Source organism: Periplaneta americana, chromosome 5, assembly GCF_040183065.1.
Source record: "Periplaneta americana isolate PAMFEO1 chromosome 5, P.americana_PAMFEO1_priV1, whole genome shotgun sequence".
Classification (NCBI taxonomy): domain Eukaryota; kingdom Metazoa; phylum Arthropoda; class Insecta; order Blattodea; family Blattidae; genus Periplaneta; species Periplaneta americana.
In genome coordinates this window covers 159,546,091-159,568,691 of record NC_091121.1, presented here as the reverse complement: position 1 = coordinate 159,568,691, position 22,601 = coordinate 159,546,091, and the positions used below count along the sequence as shown (strand labels likewise).

General features: G+C 33.9%; 1 protein-coding gene across 1 annotated transcript in view; it reads left to right on the top strand.

Moving 5' to 3' along the window:
• The first annotated feature begins 1,475 nt into the window (after positions 1-1,475).
• LOC138700254 (neuropeptide CCHamide-1 receptor-like) overlaps positions 1,476-22,601 on the top strand; it is a 1,055,160-nt gene continuing 1,034,034 nt past the window's right edge. The window contains exon 1 of the mRNA XM_069826747.1: positions 1,476-2,115. The gene's annotated coding sequence lies outside the window, so the exon portion shown is untranslated. The remainder of the gene's footprint in view (positions 2,116-22,601) is intronic.

Genomic DNA, 22,601 nt, shown 5'->3' with positions numbered 1-22,601 from the left:
TAGTGCGTCTGGCCGCGAAACCAGGTGGCCCGGATTCGAATCTCGGTCGGGGCAAGTTACTTGCGCGAGTTTTTTTTTCCGGGGCTTTTCCTCAACCCAATACGAGCAGAAGCTGAGTAACTATCAGTGTTGAACCCCGGACTCATTTTACGGGCATTACCACCTTCATTTCATTCAGACGCTAAATAACCTAAGATGTTGATACTACTTACTGGGTTTTAAGGAACCCGGAGGTTCATTGCCGCCCTCACATAAGCCCGCCATTGGTCCCTATCCTGAGCAAGATTAATCCATTCTCTATCATCATATCCCACCTCCCTAAAATCCATTTTAATATTATCCTCCCATCTACGTCTCGGCCTCCCCGAAGGTCTTTTTCCATCCGGTCTTCCAACTAACACTCTCTGTGCATTTATGGATTCGCCCATACGTGCTACATGCCCTGCCCATCTCAAACGTCTGGATTTAATGTTCCTAATTATGTCAGGTGAAGAATACAAGGCGTGCAGTTCTGTGTCGTGTAACTTTCTCCATTCTGTTGTAACTTCATCCCTCTTAGCCCCAAATATTTTCCTCTCTCAAAGTGAGAGTCCAAGTTTCACAACCATATAAAAGAACCGGTAATATAACTGAATCGCTCCATGCAGAAAGGGCTTCAGTCACAAATTTTGAAAAAAAAAAAAAAAAAAAAACGAAATATCGATGGAAATCATATCTTTATGGGTGGCTCCATCGGCCTGTGCAGAAAGATATTCAGTCCAGTGCTTCGAAAGACAGAAACTGAAGCGTCAGGCTCAGAGTTCTGTGCAGAATGGAATACAGTGTACAGAATGTTTTCTTTAGTTTTCTCAAAACTAGGTCTAATGGACTGAAGCCCTCTCTGCATGGGGCGATTCAATTGTTTTATGAACTCTAACTGTCATATTTTTCGACAGCAGGCTGGATGATAAAATTTCTCAACCGAATAATAACAGTCATTTCCCTTTATTTATTCTGTGTTTAATTTCCTCCCGAGTGTCATTTGTATTTGTTACTGTAGCTCCAAGATACTTAAATTTTTCCACCTCTTCGAAGGATAAATCTCCAATTTTTATGTTTCCATTTCGTACAACAATCTCATCACGAGACATAATCATATACTTTGTCTTTTCGGGATTTACTTCCAAACCTATCTCTTTACTTGCTTCCAGCAAAATTCCCGTAAGATGTTGATACAGAGTCGTAAAATAACCTACTAAAAAAAAGTATTTGAATGAAGAATAAGAGGCATGTGGGACGGCGTCGCTAAATAGCCTGTCATTCATGCTTCGTGCGAGTAACGATTAGGATGTCGGAACAGAGTCAGAGTCGATTTCATTGAAGTGGCGACATTTCGTGAGAGTTCGTAATAGTTCGGCTCTGTACGCGAAATTAGGCGGGAGAACGAGTAGCGGGCGGAAGACGGTCGCCCGCGTATTGCCTGCCTACTTGTCGGACAGGCGCCCCACGAGAGCGCGCCTCGCGTCGACTTGTTACCCGCTTAGTCACTCGCAAGTTCCGACGACAAACAGTGCAACCGACACAACACCGTACTTAATCCATCATCACACACTCACAGAAGACTGCTTGCACATAACTCCCCTTTCTAACCTGGACAAATCTTATGAATTAATGTCTTTTAGCTTATTGAAAAGCATCGAGTAACCAATATCAGCTTTTAAATGTAAATATGAAACTTTTTTTGTGTGAATTTAAATAGGATTTAAACATCCGAATAACTTACTCACTGTAAAATAATAACCACAGGTTATCATCGATATTTAGAGTAACTGACATTTGTCTCCCAAGTGTTGTGTAACTTTCCATAAGTATTAAAAGTTCTAAAATAAGTGTTCTCGTAAATACATTTGTGTGACGTATATTGCAAAACACCGAATATAACTGTGCTTTAAGTGTACTATATATCGCAAATTTATACTTCCTTCTCCAAATAAACTGAAGTGAAATTTTTACGATTTCGTTTCGTGAATTAACTGAACTGAAGTCGTTATCGTGGGGAATTTAATCGCACATGTGGGCTAGCGGATGAGAAAGACTCACAGCAGCTGAGGATGAAGAATTAAGGCTCATTAAAAGGTGAGTAGATATCAGTAATTTAATGTTAGAATATGTGATCAAAACTTATAACGCTTCGAAATGCACAACTATGTTCTTCGCACGATGTTACCTTAACCCTAGAATTATCAAAATATTTTTTGTGACATGGATTACCAAGGGAGGCTAAAAATTTCCCCCCCAAAAAATATTTAAATATCCTACTTCTAGTGTAACAGAATTGTATTATTGTACTATCATTCAACAATTACTTTCTTTATTTTTAATTAAAATCTGTTCAATTAAGTTTTATCTCCAAAAATTTTACATTACTTTGAAAAATTTACATCAGTTTTTCATTTCAGTAATTCTACGTCATTTTTGAGCAAATGTTCTAGCACACAAAATTTCAGTATCTGGGTGTTTTTCAAGTAAATGAAGTCCACAATTTCAACATCTGACATTAGTTCTGGTGAAACTGTGAACAGCTTTCTTGTTGACAGCTAGAATTTGAAATAGAACTTTTTTCACCTTTCACCAAGTACTTCCGTATTATCTTTCTCACAGCCACTTTCTTTCTCCACCTCCGCCGGTAAATCAGTTTCCAATAGAACTATAATCTCACATTCGCACAAAATATTAGCCCCACTATTATCCACAAAACAAGTAGTTGTTAGTAACACCGACAAAGAAAATACCAATTTTGCGAACTCAAGCTTCCACACTGAAAGAAACTGGAAAGGTGGAGAATTGAAACAATCAACGATTTTAAGCTGCTATTACACTATCAAAGTTCTTTGACAAAGAATATGATAAAATATTTTATCAAATATCTCTGATGAAAGAAAGAATTTGAGGTATATTACACTACATTAAATCTTTTATAAAATATTTAATCAAAGATAACATAAAATTAGGAACAGAAGCGCACGTAAAACTTATTCCACAAGAGTTAATACGTATTTCGAGGATTTGTTGAATCTAATATTTACGCGTTAAGTTTATGATTTGTTGATACTAATATTTAGGCCTTAAGTTTATGATTTGTTGATAGTAATATTTAGGCCTTAAGTTTATGATTTGTTGATACTAATATTTAGGCCTTAAGTTTATGATTTGTTGAATCTAATATTTACGCGTTAAGTTTATGATTTGTTGATACTAATATTTAGGCCTTAAGTTTATGATTTGTTGATACTAATATTTAGGCCTTAAGTTTATGATTTGTTGATACTAATATTTAGGCCTTAAGTTTATGATTTGTTGATACTAATATTTACTTGTTAAGTTTATAACACCATGAATTAAGAATAGTATTATGCTTGTTTAGCTACAATTAGTTCAATTATTACAATACACATGTTCCTGAAAAAGAAACGCACGACGCTGTATCATCTACTAGGTTATTTAGCGTCGATGAGATTGGTGATGGCGAGATGAGGCCGAGAATTCGCCATAGATTACCTGGCATTCACCTTACGGTTGGGGAAAATCTCGGAAAAAACCCAACCAGGCAATCAGCCCAAGCGGGTAAAGAACCCGCGCCCGAGCGCAACTTCAGACCGGCAGGCAAGAGCTTTAACCGACTGAGCCACGCCGGTGGGTATTATAAATATTATTATTATTGTTATATATTAATATAATATTATACAAATTATTTATTTACAACATTTCATTTCCTTCATACTCCGATATCAGAATTTTTGTAGCAGCAACAGTCCAATTATATTTGCGTTCCGCCATATTTGTTTCAAGGTATAAAAATCTTTTATGAAAGATAAGATGCACTTACATTTTATAAAATACCTCTTATCAAAGAAAATTGTATAAAAGAAAACGCATTACACGGTCATATATTTTATAATATATATTTTATGAAAGATCTTTGTCAAAGAACTTTGATAGTGTAATAGCCTAACGGCATTGAAAACAGTTGTAACAATGGACAAATATCACAGAATTTAAAGTTCAAAAAGTTAAAAAAAAACATTACGTCACATGAAACACCAAGGGTGGATAAAAGCTGCCCTCCAACAAATATTTCTATTATTAGTCTGTTATATTTCAAATATAACACGAAGCAAAATGAATGTGTACACTTATACTTTATCACAGTAGAGACAAATAGAGGGACAGTGAATAGTGTCAGATTTAATTTATTGCAAACAAAAATTCTACACTACAAGAAACTGGAAAGGTGAAGAATTGAAACAATCAACGGCTTGAAGGCTGCTATTACACTATCAAAGTTGTTGACAAAGAATATGGTAAAATATTTTAAGAAAGATCTTTGATAAAAGAAAGAATTTGAGGTATATTATACTACATTAAATCTTTTATAAAAGATTTGATCAAAGATAACATAAAATTAGGAACAGAAGCGCACGTAAAACTTATTGCACAAGAGATAATACGAGTTTCGAGGATTTGTTGATACTAATATTTACGCGTTAAGTTGATTATTTGTTGATACTAATATTTAGGCCTTAAGTTCATGATTTGTTGATACTAATATTTACGCGTTAAGTTGATTATTTGTTGATACTAATATTTAGGCCTTAAGTTCATGATTTGTTGATACTAATATTTACGCGTTAAGTTGATTATTTGTTGATACTAATATTTAGGCCTTAAGTTCATGATTTGTTGATACTAATATTTACGCGTTAAGTTGATTATTTGTTGATACTAATATTTACGCGTTAAGTTCATGATTTGTTGATACTAATATTTACTTGTTAAGTTTATAACACCAGGAATGAAGAACAGTATTATGCTTGTTTAGCTGCAATTAGTTCAATTATTACAATACGCATAATCATGAAAAAGAAAAGCCTGTATGTTAAACCATGGATTGCAAAACGTGATAAGGGAGGTACTACCTATTCATCAGAACTTACTGAAAGAGCTAAATGCGAGGACTTGAAAATTATACAAATTATAAATATTATTATTGTTGTATATTAATATAATATTATACAAATTATTTATTTACAACATTTCATTTCCTTCATACTCCAATATCAGAATTTTTGTGGTAGCAACAGTCCAGTTATATCTGCGTTCCGCCATATTTGTTTCAAGGTATAGAAATTATTTATAAAAAATAAGAGGATACACTTACAATTTATAGAAGAACTTTTATCAAAGAATATTTTATAACAGAAAACTCATTACACTGTCTTATATTTTATAATATATATTTTATGAAAGATCTTTGTCAAATAACTTTGATAGTTTAATAGCCTAACGGCATTGAAAACATTTATAACAATGGACAAAAATCACAGAATTTAAAGTTGAAAAAATAAACGTTAGGTCACATGAAACACCAAGGGTGGATAAAAGCTGCCCTCCAACAAATACTTCTGTTATTAATCTGTTATATTTTAAATCTAAAGCGGAACAAAATGAATGTGTACACTTACATATTTTAGCATATTAGAGACAAATGTAGGAGAGTGAAAAGTGTCAGATTTAATTTATTGCAAACAAAAATTAGATAGTAAAAAGTGTGGAAAATGTTTGCCTAACCATGGTAATGCTAGGGTTAAGATTTAACCCAACGTTTACATTTAATGTATCAATTACTTTAGCATGCCTATTATTAAGCATTTTCGTTATTATCAAGCGTTGTCTTTTGTTCCTAATTGAAGAGTCCACTGCAAGAATGATGGACGTCATTTGGAATACATTTTGCAGGAGAAGCAATTGAAAGTTTGAAATGCTTAGCGCTCAAAGCTTAACTGTGATTTTCCGATCATTACTGGACAATGACTATCAGTGCTAATGCCATATAACTCTGTATATACATTCTATATGTCTTAAGCTATGCATTGACAGTCTTGGTTCATTTTCATGACATCTCTCAACAAGTATCAATATTTCATATAAATACAAAAAGATAATTATTCTACTTTTTGATTAGTTTATTTCACGACACTTTATAAACTGCGTGACATCCATCATTCTTGCAGTGGACTCTTCAATTTCTTTACACATCTAAGCTGTAGGTTCGCGTGGAAGAGATTCGATACTACAATACAATTTTTATTTATACCTGACTGTTTCTAGAACCTCTTACTTAACACGCTAGATCATCTGCGATGTCATCTAGCGTTCATGAAGATGGTGATAGAGAGATGATATTTTAGCGCTAAGAGACCTAGTATTCTCTATTTTATTTTTAAGTAATTCCAAATTGAATCTACGCATTATGATGTTAACATTTTTGTTGAAGGTACTTGTAATAATAGAGAACTTGCGCCAAATCCGCTACTCCAATTTGAGAGGAAGGTCAAATTACTCGGTAGCAATGACATTTGTCAGCAAGCATCACTATCGCAAATAAATAAAAGATAACTTTTCTAATTTTTATTGGCTTATATCACGACGCTTTATAAACTGCGGTGCTAATCTAGCGTCTGAGTGAAATAAGGGTGATAATGCCAACGAAATTAGTCTAGCGCCGAAAGTTACCCAGCATTTACTGTTTATGGGTTAAGGAGAACCCCGAAAAAGACCACATCCAGGCATGTCAGTGATTCTATGCATGACAGACCATATTTCGTGACAAATCTGAACACTCATTGTTTTACGCAAGAGTAAAGAAGTGAGACTAGCATAATTACAAAATGTAATATTTTAATTTTTTTTTATTTTAGTGGGTCATTTTACGACGCTTTATCAACATCTCACGTTATTTAGCGTCTGAATGAGATGAAAGTGATAATTCCGGTGAAATGAGTCCAGGGTCCAGCACTTAAAGTTACCCAGCATTTGCTCCTATTTGGGTTGAGGGAAAACCTCGGAAGAAACCTCAACCAGGTAACTTGCCTCAACCGGGAATCGAACCCGGGCCACTTGGTTTCGCGGTCAGATGAGCTAACCGTTACCCCACAGGTGTGGACTTAATATGTTTATTTAACTTTCTTGTACAAAACATAGTTTAACTATCTGCACCGTTCTTTCTGCATAATTTAAGATGTCATTATATTAAATATTTCTTGTCTTCTATGAGAAAGTTACTTAAACTTCTGTCACTGCCATAGCCAGAAGAATAAATATATATCAGACTGCTTTCCGGCATAGCAGGTTCAAATCCAGCCTGGAAAGTAAAGTAGTGCAAATTACGGATATATTGTTTTTGCAGCAAAATCCCCTTTATTTCACGTTACAATAAAATAACGCATCTAAAATAATGTACTAAATAAAATCTTAACAAAGAGATGAAAAATTAGCCGATCTCAGGTTCGAACCTGGGTTCAATTACACCACGGCCCTTGACTTTGCCATTACCCTACGGCAGTGGTCGTCAGCACTCGCTGAAATGTGCAAAGGGTAAACGGAGCCGTCCCGTGTGCCCTGTCGTGCAACAGGAAGAGGTAGAGAGCATACCCGCTAGCAGCTACGAGTGCACCATGGTGCACTGTGTTCTCCGCGGGTAAGAGACGCTAGCCCAGAGTGCTCTGTGCTGACGACCGCTGCTCTACAGACACCTATTTATAGTACCGTATATTGGTTCAGTTACGCGTACGTGCTATGATTGGTGCCTATTATATTTAATTTTGAATTCTTAAAAAGTAAACAAAAATATGTTTTATGCCATATCGTTCCTCATTTGCGTAATTTTAAATCAATATTTTTTATCGTCCTGTTGTAAATCACCAAACAAGGTATGGAATAGTCCTCGATTCAATCTCCCCAAACTAATGGATGAACCCAGACTCTTCTTCTATTTTTACGTCTATTCTTTCTCCGTATGAGCAGATTTGCCAAAAGTGTATGTGCTTCTATAGCCATGTACACTGGAAGACTGAAAAATTCTGTACAAAAATTTAGCAGCGCCACTGAAAGTGGCCTCGTCTAAAGATACGCTAATACCTTCAACTAAATGTGATGTAATTGGACTTCATAGGTGTCGTTTAATACTATTTTATTATTGAGTAATGTGAAGAGAAATAAAGCTGAAAAAGCTATAATTCACGTCATTATACTACTATTGAACTCAGGATAGGCCTTCTAAAACACTGAATGCGATGTCTGATTTCTTGTTACTTCGGAAGTAAACGTTTAAAGGAAACATGTATGACGTGATGCTAAAGTTAGAATATTTTAGTGTTTCTTACAAACATTGTTATTTTTTATAATTTAGAATATAAATCTCTCTAAAGTTGACAGAGCATTTCAAGATCCTGTTTTTCTTGGATTGCAATGCGAATAGTTGCATAACATCTCTAAATTCTGTACTAAAACTTCTACAAACCGGATATTTCTTGTACTTGTGACAAGTTTAAAACATTTTGACGAATTGGTTGTACATATTTACACGTCATTCAATTAATTATCTGTAAATAGCATGGACGTATCTGCTCATATAAATAATATGGCTTAAATTTATTACATTTACATTTCGTATAGTCTACTAGGGGCTTCTGTAAGCATGGGGAACCAAATAGTGATAATGCTTATAAAATAAATCTATGATCATGATGCTAATATTGTATTCTTTACTAATAATATTAAAATTTACAGAAGAGTGGAGGACCTAATGGAATTATTGTACACTTTCAAATTCGCATTTTATGCTACTACAGTTGTGGGGGGGGGGGAACCGGACCGACCCTTGTAGCCGATTTCAGAGTCACATATTCAAGTTTAGCTAATCAAAAAAACACATCCATCTTGTATAATTAATTGTAACAATGAAATTTATTGCATTTGTTCGATTCTTACTGTCTTTTGTTTCCTTCAGTGCCTCAAACTTACAGACGAAAAAACTTTGAGAGTTTTATTTTCATCTGACATCAGTATTACATTTCTACCTCTATTCGGCAAAGATAAGTGCGTATTTTTACAATAACTAGAAGTATATACCTCTGGCTTCACTATCCATATTGAAGTTACCACAGTTTGACACAATGCACAACACAGGATTCTTTTGTATCAGCTACGGTTTTTTTTGCCACAACTGTACATCCTGTAGCTGTTACTTCTATGTCGAAAATATCGAAGAATAAAAATATATTTATAAATTTCCTATCTTTGCATTTCTTAATTTTTGGATAATGCAGACTTACTAACTCAAATTTGTTCATAATCATTTAAAAAATTGATTTAAAATGCAGACGGAATGAAGCGTTTTATTGAAATATTGTGATTAGCAATAAAGTATATATTTCTGTCAATTATCAGATTTTCCCGGAAAGTCATGCACAATGGCTTATATTTCAAGTGTATGGATATTTTCAGTATCAGAAATTTCAGTTTTACACTTCGAATTTTAATTCTATAAACAGTGCGTAGTGCAGAGACATTTTTATCTCGTAAAATGTATTCTCAGCTACATTCTAGCACTTAGTTGTCTCGATCTCTGCTTATGTCCGACAGAAGAAACAACAGATGCAAGAGTTTGATTAATACTTCACTTTCTGTCTAATATATAATTATAATTATTAGCTTCAAATGTGTCAGATTGAATCACAATTAGTCCTGACCTGATATTATAAGAATAATGTTTGCACTTCTCTGAAAGTGAACAGTTGCTACATAATTTCGTACTAATAATTATACAGCATTAATCGTAACCTATTTCAACGAATGCTTTCATGTAGCCAATTCTAAGTTTTGAACTAAACACTATTCATTCTTTCATCGTTTCCATTGGCCATATTTTGTAAGTTTGATTAAACTTTGTTACATAAGAAATAAGAGGAATATATAATAATAATAATAATAATAATAATAATAATAATAATAATTTATTTAATCTGACAGGATTAAGGCCATAAGGCCTTCTCTTCCATCCTACCAGATAGCACATATAAATACAAAAAAGAAATACAAACACTGATGAAAATGATACAAATTAAGTTAAAGCCCTATAGAGGGTCAACAGAGTCAAAAGTAGATTATAGAGCTCTCATCGAGCTAATACAACAAAAAGAAAGGAAACAGAGATAGCAATGATGATATTGATAACTGACAATAATAATAATAATAATAATAATAATAATAATAATAATAATAATAATAATAATAATAATAATAATAAATACATTACATATTAATTTTCAATTTTACAACAGCATAGTTACAATATTTACTATATGTCATGGGTTAAGGCGAAGTTGCGCAACCTGACAGGTGTTCAACAAGCAATTCCACGAACTAGAATGTGATTTTTAAATTTAAATTTGAATTTTTATATTATCCGACAGTCTCTGAGTTAGAAAAAAAAGGAAACAGCAAGTTTTCGTCGAAATAAGCTGCTATCTTCGATACATTTGCCAGTTGAGCTAACTTTCTTAATGATTTCGTAGGGGGCTTTTCTAGCCTATAACCTACATGTACAGTATGTCTTCGAGTCTTTCTTAGTTTCAACGCAAATTATGCCCGTTCTTTTTATTTGAAATGAGCCGGTTTCTCTCAACTCTTCACTACCAACTTACGGATTGTTGAATCAGATGGTTGTTGAGCATCTGGATATTTTCGTACGTTAGTACGTTCCTATGCGGACGAACCAGGTCAATGGAATTCTACGAGACGAGGTTCAGTGTGTGTCTGTCCAGAAATATTGAAAAATAATTTGAAATGTGCGTTATAAAATGAGTGAAGTTTATCGTACTTTATTATCGATCCCACCCTAACATCTACCTAACAAAATATGTTCGCGGGCGGCAACTATGTCATCGAAAATTCTTTCCAAATTTTCGTAAAAAAACATGACATAATAACAAAGAGCATTTTACTGACTATTATTTAACAAGCGGAGATTGGATAATCGACGTTTTAAGAGAAATAAAATTGCTTTGTAATGTTGTATTCATACTTTCCTCGAAACTTATTACTACAACATTATGCCCGTAAAAGTATTTTATGTGTAATTCTATAACTAACATACAAATGTACTTCTTTATGACATTAATTTACTCACTTGTGATTTTTTCTTCAAAATGCTTTAAGAAATATCGCAGTACAAACTAAGGTAATAAGGACACCGTAATGATTCTATTTATCAAGATTACTTATGTCAGTTTGAAATAAGTTACTCATTATGAAATTATAAAATTAAAATATCTAAACGACTCCATATGACAAAAAAAAAATATTATTAGTGAACTTTGCAATTTTAATATTGGTGTCCCCCAGGGTACAGTTCTTGGTCATATTTTGTTCTTGATATACACTAATGCTTTATTAGCAATTGATTTATAAAACCACAAAGGTGCATTGTATTACTATGTAGATGATACAGTATTATTGCTTAGGAGAGAAACTTGTCACGACACTTATTTTACACCAAATAATGGTTTCATTACATCATTCTTTCTCTTAACACTGCTAAAACTACAGTTATTCCTTTTCATTAACAAGTGAAACTTATAAATTACCTATTTATTCCCTAAAAATTAAACTACATAAATTTGGTTGTTCCGCAACTTGATATAATTGTCCAATTACAAATGAATCTTCAGAAGTTAAATATTAGAAATCATTAATGAAAAGCATCTAAAATGGGACAAACAAATAAACTGTATATGTAAAAAAATTACGTAGAAAGATATATTACTTTGTACAGTTACGAAATTATTTACAAATAGATGTGCCTACTACGTACAGTCCACTTTGCCTTATTTCAATCTGTAACCCAATATGGAGGCCCTAGCTCAGGTCTCCCAATTAATACTCTATACCAGGGATGAGACGATATTAGCTCCCAATCACGTTAGAAGAGCTCGACTTTGATCACGAGCGCATAGCGCATCCACTACGTAGCGTCGTAACGTAGACATCAGGGATGTACATGCACATGCAGCAATTAAAGGTAGCAATTATTACAATAACTTGCGTTACTAAATGTCTGGCTATGTAATAGGGCTAATTACTCAGTTATTTAATATACATGTACATATATAAACAAATCGCAAAGGGAAGGGTTTTTTAGAAACAAAAAGAGAAATAGGAAAAGTTAATTGTATGTAAACCATTTTTTTGTTAGAAGCAATTATTTATTATGTAAATACTTCACTTCATTGGTTAGGAGAAACTAATAGGGTCTACCTGCTCGACGTGTGTGATCTCTAAGTACTTTTGAGTATTTGTTGAAGAAATAATAATGACAATATTGATTGAAATAGAGTATATTGATTGTGTGATTGTGAAAATGTAGTCCTTACTCTCCAGTCGTGATTATGTAGTGAGTTTTCTTAGAGTGATTTGTGAGATGCACGTAACACGAAAAAACAAATTGATTAAATTAAGATATTGAGAGCCATCGTAATTTTTGGGGTCAATCATTTAAGGGTACATGTATGATTTTTAAAACTTCCACAATTTTCGGCCAAAATTTGTGAAATTTAAACTATATAAACAGATCTATAATAATATCATCTGTACAAAATTTGGTGCAATTAGGTCTAATAGTTTTTAAATTATATTTTTATATATATATTTTTTATTGACGTTACTAAAAAAGCTCCTTGCATCAAAGTTTTCAAAATGTTTAGTTCATATTTGCTCAAAATCTTGAAAATAGTTATTGGAATAAAAGTGATTTAGCTTTTTGAGCTTAGAAATAGTATAAGTTAAAGTGCAATCAAAGATAAAATATTATTTGTAAATTAAAGAAACACGTAGTCTAATAAAAGTAAATATCCAGGAACAAGCAAGAAATAAAACATCAACAATACATTTAAAATAAAGAAATAAAAGGAATCTAGATACAATCTACTGACCCAAATGTAACTTAATTCACCTTCGATGTAAATTCCGAAATCAATTTATTTCTCTCTTCTCCTGAATAATGCCTATATATTTTTTTTCATGTTGCGACTCATAATGCCGTTTTAAGTTGCTTTTCTGCAAATGGTATTTCTTTACACAACAAACACTGGACTTCATCACCATGTTCGAAGCATAAATATTGTATCTTCCACTCTTTCTTGAAAGCTTTAAGCGCTTCCGTTCCGACATGATGCGCTGTGTTCTAAGATCTGTACATCCTTTAGCAATGTTTACAGGTAAAAGAGCTCCGCGCGCGCGCAGCGGGCATAAAAGAGCTCTCACTCGAAATTATTAGTCACCATCGCAAGACTGCTCTATACGGATTTCTGAATTCGCCCATACGTGTTATATACCCTGCCCATCTCAAAAGTCAGAATTTAATATTCCTAATTGAAGAGTCCACTGCAAGAATGATGGATGTCACTTTCTTGTCGAAAATGAACCTAGACTGTCAATGCATAGCTTAAGACATATAGGATGTACATACAGAGTTATATGGCATTAACACTGATAATCATTGTCCAGTAATAATCGGAAAATCACAGTTAAGCTTTGAGCGCTAAGCATTTCAAACTTTCAATTGCATTTCCTGCAAAACGTATTCCACATGACATCCATCATTCTTGCAGTGGACTCTTCAATTATGTTAGGTGACAAATACAATGCGTTCAGTTCTGCGTTGTGTAACTTTCTCCATTCTCCTGCAATTTCATCTCTCCTAGCTCCAAATATGTTCCTAAGGACCTTATTCTGGAACAGTCCAATTCCAAGTTCACAACCATACAGAACAACCGGTCTTATAAATTCTATTTTTCAGTTCTTTTTAAGCAGACTAAATGATAGAAGTTCTCAACAAAATAAAAACAGACCTTTTCCATATTTACTCTGCGTTTAATTTCCATCTGAGTGTCATTTATATTTGTTACTGTTGTTCCAAGATAATTGCATTTTTTCCACCTCTTCAAAGGATGAATTTCCAATTTTTACATTCCCATTTCGTATTATGTTGAGGTCACGAGACTTAATTATAGGCCTATACTTTGTCTTTTCGAGATTTACTTCCAAACCTATCTCATTATTAGCTTCATGTAATATCCCTATTGTCCCTAATAGTTTGTGGATTTTCTACTAACATATTCACCTCATCCCCATAAACAAGTAGCTGATGTAAACCGAGAGATGATTCTTTATTATCGTTTTTGCTATACAATCTCTTTCTCCAAATTATTTCATTTTTATATATCACATAAATCAATACACAGTCTGCTCAAAGGCTATTCACCTCTCTTTATGGTTATATGCCGGACTTATTGAAAGAACCCCGCTAATTAAAAGCTTATAAAAAAACAAACGCCCACTAGCAGTGTTTGTGGACTGTGGTTCGCCGTAGCCGATATTAACCAATATGTATTGATCAAACTGTCTCGCACTTAAAAATAGCCATTGCGAGCAAAAATAAAGCCGATATATTTCCTAAGCCACTCTACGAAAGTGGAATTCTGATTGGAGTAAGAGGCAACGCTACTCTTTTCATGAAAGATGTGTTTAAGAGGTTTGGAATATCTACTCATATATTATTACGATTTTAACGTTAGCTGCTTTGAGAGAATCAGTTGCTCTACCGTAGCACCACCTATATTAGAAATTAAATTAAAATTCGAAGTTCATTAGCTCTTTTACGTTTTCGTAATACTGTACTTATCTCGCTCTGAAGCTGGTATATTATTTTCTACTAATTAAAAAATCTATTTGAGCCCTGTATTCGTAGGAGTTTCATTTTCCAACAAAATCCATGGTTCAATGAACTTGTAATCATATTTATATGCTTAAAGCACTCGTTGTCCTTTGTGGCAGCTCACAAATGGTGAAAAGTTATTTAAAATAAAAAATAAAACAGTATCTACCTCTGTTATTATCATTATCATCATTATTTATTATATTATCATTATTCTTATTATTGTATTATTATTATTATTATTATTATTATTATTATTAAGATAGAGAGTTTGGAATTAAACGGGTTACATCAGCTTCTTGTCTATGAGAATGACGATTAGGGAACACACGGAAATTTTACTTGCACCAAGTAAAGAGATAGGTTTGGAAGTAAACTCCGAAAAGACTTACTATATCATTGTCACGTGACCAGAATATTCTGCGAAATGGAAATATAAAAATTGAAGATATATCCTTCGAAGAAGTGGAAAAATTCAAATATCATGGGGCAACAGTAACAAATATAAATGACACTCGGGAGGAAATTAAACGCACAATAGATATGGGAAATGCCAGTTATTATTCGGTTGAGAAGCTCTTTTCATCTAGTCTGCTGTCAAAAAATCTGAAAGTTAGAATTTATAAAACCGTTATATTGCCGGTTGTTCTGTATGGTTGTGGAACTTGGACTCTCACTTTGAGAGAGGAACAGAGATTGTGTTTGAGAATAAGATTCTTAGGAAAATATCTGGGGCTAAGAGGGATGAAGTTACAGGAGATTGGAGAAAGTTACAGAACGCAGAACTGCAAGCATTGTATTTTTCACCCGACATAATTAGGAACATTAAATCTAGACGTTTGAGATGGGCAGGGCATGTGGCACGTATGGGCGAATCCAGAAATGGATATAGAGTGTTAGTTGGAAGACCGGAGGGAAAAAGACCTTTGTGTAGGCCGAGACGTAGATGAGAAGATAATATTAAAATGGATTTGAGGGAGGTGGGATATGATGATAGAGACTGGATTAATCTTGTGCAGGATAGGGACCGATGGCGGGCTTATGTGAGGATAGAAATGAACCTGCGGGTTCCTTAAAACCATTTGTAAATGAGTATTATTATTATTATTATTATTATTATTATTATTATTATTATTATTATATTATTATTATATCATTATGCTGCAAGTATTTAGATAAGCTACAAAAATTCGTTTCATTTCAGATTAAATATAATGAAATGTTTGTTTGTTCATCTATATGAATATTAATATTTAATGACCAATTACAGTTAAATAACCACGCAGCCTAAATAGATCTGGAAGGGAACCCGATTTTATTTGTAAATACGTTATATTATTCTTATGTTACAAACTGAAAACTTCGAATCATTAAATCATTAATAGTGAATGTAACCGAAGAGCGTATAGCACTTTTCTTCAATAATCTTTTCCTCTGTGCGTTGCGAATTCATTGGTATCAGCGGAGGAATTCCAAGAAATTAGGGAAACACATATCTGTTAAAAGGGAAACCCAAAATTAAGATGAAAGTTTGGCGAAAATGTCCAAAGGAAAATTTTGTTTCTAAAAAAAGGCTGGACACAGCAACCTGCAATGCTTTTGGACAGTGCAATATGGGATGCTGTGTCATGCAACACCGCAAGACCACCGTCAGTCAGGAGTAGCCCATCACAAAAAATAACTTTTTCATTTTTTTTCTTTCCTTTGCATCGAACCTCGAAGCCTATGATAGATGCTGTTATAGACACACGAATTTAACACCTTATGAAAGAATGAGCAAAATCCGATGGAATTTACAGATTTTATTAATGTTATATTAACCTATTTAATACAGCGTATATTCTCAAATAAAAATAAGAGAAGACAAAAATAATTAATTCATAAAATAAAGAAACAAACACAAATTTTAGAAAAATAAAACTTTCAACAAATATATTCACGACAAATAAAAAACAAACACAAATACAACCGAATTTTTTACTTTATTTCGAAAATAAAATTTGCGGGATATTCGAGAAAATACGGTAAATTAATTATAGTATTAAAATTGCCACATTTCTTACATACCGCGCTACTACTATAATAATTACTATTTACGTGAGTGAAATTTGGTACCGTTTATCTAATAAAAAATACTGGCTCTTTCGGGAAGCTGTTCCAAAATATTCAGGAAAATACGTGTCGAAAATGAAACAGGAAGGAAATAAACATAGTAAAGTTGATTTGTAGATAGTGTTGTATTACATTTATTGTCAAACCATGAGTATTAAAAATCCAAGTGCAATCTTTCTATCATCTCAGTAGAATTTGAAACTTGACGAAACATTTTAAGTTCGCCAACTAAGGAATCAATTTTGGGTCAAATGAGTTGGGAGAAAGAAGCTATAGCACAAAATCTCGCCACGTAATGGCCTTATGAAATTAATCACTGAGCATTACAATCTCGGTGAAAGTGTAAACAATGTGATCGATAACGTCAAATTAACACAGAACGCTGAAGGAAACTACGGTGTTGTAATACAATGACGGAAAATGTATATTTAATACTATATTAGTTTCTTAATTTTTCTCATAAACAGAATGGAAGGTGTTCAATGACAGTCCTTTTATGGAGCGAAGCCTTAACTTAGTATGAATAGAAAGCACATCTAACATTTTGTTCCAGTGCGCATATGTTTCGAAGAAAATACTAGTAATATTTATTACACATAATAGCATCCTCAGACTGAGGTTTTGGCTGGTATAGGTCTCGCAAGTACGGATTACCGACGGAAAGAATGCGAATCAAACACTGCGATAAGGAAGAGCGGCGAGAGGAAAGGTCACGAGATAACTTGAATGATATTCAAGAGTACAGTCGCAAGAGAAATAACATCGAAAGAATCAGTCTTGCGTTGTGATTACGACTTTAGTTTGTTCCATTGCATGTGAATACGTGTCTTGTATCGCACGGTATTATTATTTCCTTCGTAAACATATGTTGCGCGTTTAATTAGCTACGAATTTTTCTCTTGCTACGTTCTTTATTTCTACAGCGATGTCCTCATTTGTTCATCTTCTTGGAAGGGACAGTACTTCCGTCGGCTCGCACCTCTCCCCCCTCGGCGTGCCTACATACACACGTCAAAACAGACAGCAACGCCTCCACTGGTTTTCGGTAATCGTTTCTTGCGCGAGTTATATGTACAACTATTATTTATCAGGCACTACATATCACTTGACGATATGTGTCGGAGGAAAAAAAACTTGTTGTATACATCTGTAGTCTGATTAATAGGGCTAAGAATTGTATGCCGTTACATTGAGCTTCATGAGCCTCTGACTTTAGGTACCGGTACGTAACTGCGTTGATGTGGTTGATTTCAATGTGTTTCATTCAGGAGTGAACATTAGTTGATCGGTTACATTGCGACCGAATACTGCCATTCGTAACAGGCAACATTCAACTTCTTATAAAGAAGAATAACAGCAAGATACCGAGCACGAAATATGACAATTTCAAATGAGGAAATTTGTAATAATGATACAGATTTTGAGATAGATAATACTTGTGTAAAGTTTTTCAAATATGCCGCCAATGTTCCTGTAGAAGTGGAAAGAAGTTTCTCTAGATATTAGGCTGTGTTTTCTAGCAACAAGCAATTATTCTCCTTTGAAAATTTGAAAATGAGGTTTGATATTCACTGCAACAACATATGAAATGAAAAATTATGTAAAGCAAAAACGTAATACACCATCATATTAACATAGTGAAATAAAAAGGCTGATATTTGTCAATGTTATATTAGATGTATTTTCTACTCACAGAAAATAAAAGTCTTTAAAACAGTGAAATTGAGGACCCTTTTTGCAAAACTTGCTAAATGAAAAAAACTAAATTTTACAGGCGACACAAAAAACTGAATGGAGACAAGTAGGTTATAGGTGCAACGATCACACTTTAACACACTACAATGAAGAGAAATAATTCAATTTTACTCAGATGCCTTTAACATCGTGTAGAGACATGTCTTATGTTAACGAATCCACCAAAATCTCAATTTTGCAAATTTTGCAGTTAGCAAGTTTTAAAAAATCAGTCCTCAATTTTTGTGTGACAAAGAAAATGATGTATTTGAATTTTTCTTCAACATATAGTTGTGTTTGGAAGTCAAATGAATAGCTTTCAACCACTAAAATGCTGAGGACTAACTTACCGTGATGAAAAGCATGAGTTCAAACGAACGAAAGACACTGCGTCAACTCACCCCAACTCTGAGACGTACTCAAAGTCAGTCTGTGTAGCTCTATTGATGAATTGTACAGGAACATAATTTTATTTTTACTTCAATTTTTATTGTACCTGAGTTTTTTAATGTACTTCACTCCCACCCCCTCTACTAGTAAACTTCCAACTGTTTTCCTCACAGAACCAAGCGTATACAGTCAAAGTCGCCTTAAGGTCGTAGTAAACACAAACCGTATTGAGTTAGTGAGTATAGTCCGTTCCAGAAATATGTTCGCGTTTTCCAGTGACGAAAGAGCTTTCAATATTTAATCATATTTTCGCACAGGTACTATCGTCCGTTTGACTACGTCGCATCCCGATTTCCCTCACCCGCAACTGTTTAAAAAAAAGTAATTAACTGTCACGTAATTTCCCCCCTTTCTACCATCCTGCGACATAATCACTTGGATGGACAGTAGACAGCATGTCTTAGTAATGTTATCTGTGCGGGTCGGACAGAGATGAAGATTGAATTTACAGTACGTAAGGTACTCTTTAATATAATAGGTATAGAATTATTTCAACATGAGTTACTAGTACGAAGGACGAAACTGGTAATTGGAATTTGATGCAATAGTCTATAGTGCGATAATATGCACAAAAGAACTGAAGCCTGTATCTAAATGAACGGCCACCATTTTCAAAAATGTGTTTAAATATCCATTCTATTATGATTATTTTTCATTTTAACTTCATTCTCTATATCGTACGCTAATGTGCTGTAGACAGTATAATATACACTGCATAATGAATACGTTCGCATGGATAACTCAGTTCGTGAGTAAAAACACTTACTGTTAATGCTGTACTGTATTTTGATTAAACAAAACGTAATGAAAATTATCACACTCAAAATCGCGGTATTTCCTAGTTTACGTAAATGGATGAACTACTTTTCTTCCCTCCTATACCTAGTAAAGTGATCTGTTTGTATTTTACGCCAGTACCATCGAACTCCAGTCGTGGAAGGAGGTAGAAAACGGTGTTTCCGGGTCTCAATCATTAATCCAAAGGTATAGCCAGGTTAATATTAAAAATGTTAGTAAAAATAAAATGATGTCCCTGTATTTCTCAGGTCTATTGATTAATGTAATATGTAGTTAATCGGCGATGTATGCAATAGAGGGGGGAAAGGACGAGGCCACCATACCTATTATCTCCTGACCTAGTTGCCTCATAAGTGGTGCCTTGTTGGCACCACTTGCGACATTCATATCCGTCTTCGGTCAGTTCACTAAACAACAACACATAATAGTTCTTGATTTTATTATATTTTAAACACATTTACAAATATAGATTTTATAAACATTTTTTTCTCAATTTCAACAAATACTCCGCATTATATTTCTGTCGTAACTACAATCTAAGATTATAATATTTATAATTATCAATAAATCACTTTACGCAATGAATGTTTGACAACGCTGTTCTCGAAATGTAGACGCGTGCTTCATCCTAACATCTGATTGCCACAGGACGTAGGCCGTAGGGTCCGTAGAGTGTTATTCAGAGTGTAGCATATAACAGGTAACGTTTTATTACATCACACCGCCTTTGCTGTGGAAAATTTCACACAGGACATGGTGCCGCATCATTTTATGCCGCGACAATGATGGTCCCATACTGACGTTCTGGATCACTAAACAAGCTGGAACGTAAAGTATCAACCATTGTCACACATCTGCTATGATATGTTCAAAATTGATGCACATCAACATACAAACAAGAGGGGGGGGGGGTGAGAAGACTTTCGGACCTTACTATACATCTTCAGTTACGTTTTGACTCTACTAGTAGGTAGAAATCTTCTCGAGCAAGATCTGGAGAATATGGTGGCTGTGGAAGCACAGGTATTTTGTGTTGTGCGAGGAATTCGCTCAGCAAGAGCAACCAATGTGCTAGGGTATTGCCATGATGAAGAACTCAAAACTATCCTTGGCAGAAATTGGATCTCTTTTTCGTCGAACTGCACCACGAAGACGCCGAAGAATTGCAACATGCGTCTCCTTACTGACAGTTCGACCGTCAGGAATAAACTCGCAATTTATGAGACCCTGGATATGGAAGAGCACTTCAAGCATTCATTTCTCCTTTGATCGGTCGGCACACTGAGTCTATACGCCTGGAGAGTAGGTCTCATACTACAGGGTAAAGGCAGAGAAGTTGCCTACAGAGCATGGCGTTACCACCCAAAGTTCCGGTACTTTCTGACTCTACTAGTATAAATAAGATAAATGGTAGAAAGGTTTTAATTAAGGTTGATAAAATAAACATTTTAAAAGGTACAATTATTGAAAGTAGAATGTTGGCAAACAAAGAAACATATGTTAGGGAGATGATAAAAATTGTAGGATAAGCAGTCATGATTGGTTGAAACACGTTGTTCCGTATGTTTTATTAGTCAAAAGTAGTATGACTTAGTAAAAGTGTAACAGTCAAACCTAAACTTCTCAATTAAGCCTTATGAGAGAGAATATAATCGAAATGATAACCGTCCAAATCTTGGATTTAAAATATCGGAATCTTAATCAATTCAAATGAACAGAAGAGAAAATGTAAATTAATGTTAAAAAATATATAATGAAATTTTAAAAAAGAATATTCTGCGACAAGATGTGGTAGCTATCAAAACGATAAAAATTTATTGAACATAAATAACATACATTGAATATTATAAAGATGAATAGAGATGGTGATTGATGATGTTCAATGAAGGTTTTAAAATGGTTGATGCAATCGTCTGAAGAGTCTCATGAGGAACCTTTAATTTTCTGATTATCTCCAATGTAAATTTGGGAATTGTTCCTCGCGCACCAAACATAACTCCAATGACATTCCAATCTTGAATATTATATTAATGACTGAGATCATCACAGCATGGAAGGTAAATAGCGCGTTTCTCTTTATGTATCTGCTTTGGTTGATCTTCATTAATTTCGAACCTTACAGTGGGGTCAAGAATGAGACCAGTTTTTTATCTGGTCAATTATTATTATGTCAGCACGCCGTGTAGATCCTTCCGTAGAAAGACATTGAACTTCCTATATACTTCGTATTCACCACGTTCCCTTAATCATCATCATCATCATCCTTCACGAATTAGGCCTCTGTAGACCTGTTTCGGCCCCATCTAGCAGTCTTATAAAAGGTCTTCCTGGTCGACGATGTCCTCTAGGTTTATACTGCATCATAATTTTTGGGATTCTTGAATTTTTCATTCTTCTTACATGATCTAGCCAATTGAATTTGTGTCAGCTGATTTTTTCTTCTACTGACTCTACTTCTAATTGTTCTCAAATTTCTTCATTCCTTTTTCGGTCTAAAAGAGTATATCCTGCTGTCCTCCTGAAAAATTTCATTTATGTTGCTTTGATTCTGTTCATGTCTTTTTTCTTTAATGTCCAAATCTCGCTTCCGTATAAAAGGGAGGGTAATGCTAGTGTATTATATATTTTTATTCTTGTAGATTTTTGTACTAATTTAGGTTTTATGTATTGTTTATTATTCCTAGAATTTGTGTTCACATCTTTTTCATTTTGATAAGATATTTCACAACGCAGATAATTGAAATTTTGTACTTGTTCGAGGTATTGGTTATTGTGTATTATCTTACTTCTGACTGGGTCTTATCCTAAAGATGCCATTACTTTTGATTTTTGTGCTGAAATTTCCATCCCAAATTCTTTTAATATTTTATTTAATGTATATAATCCTCTTTGTAAATTATCAACCGAATTGGAA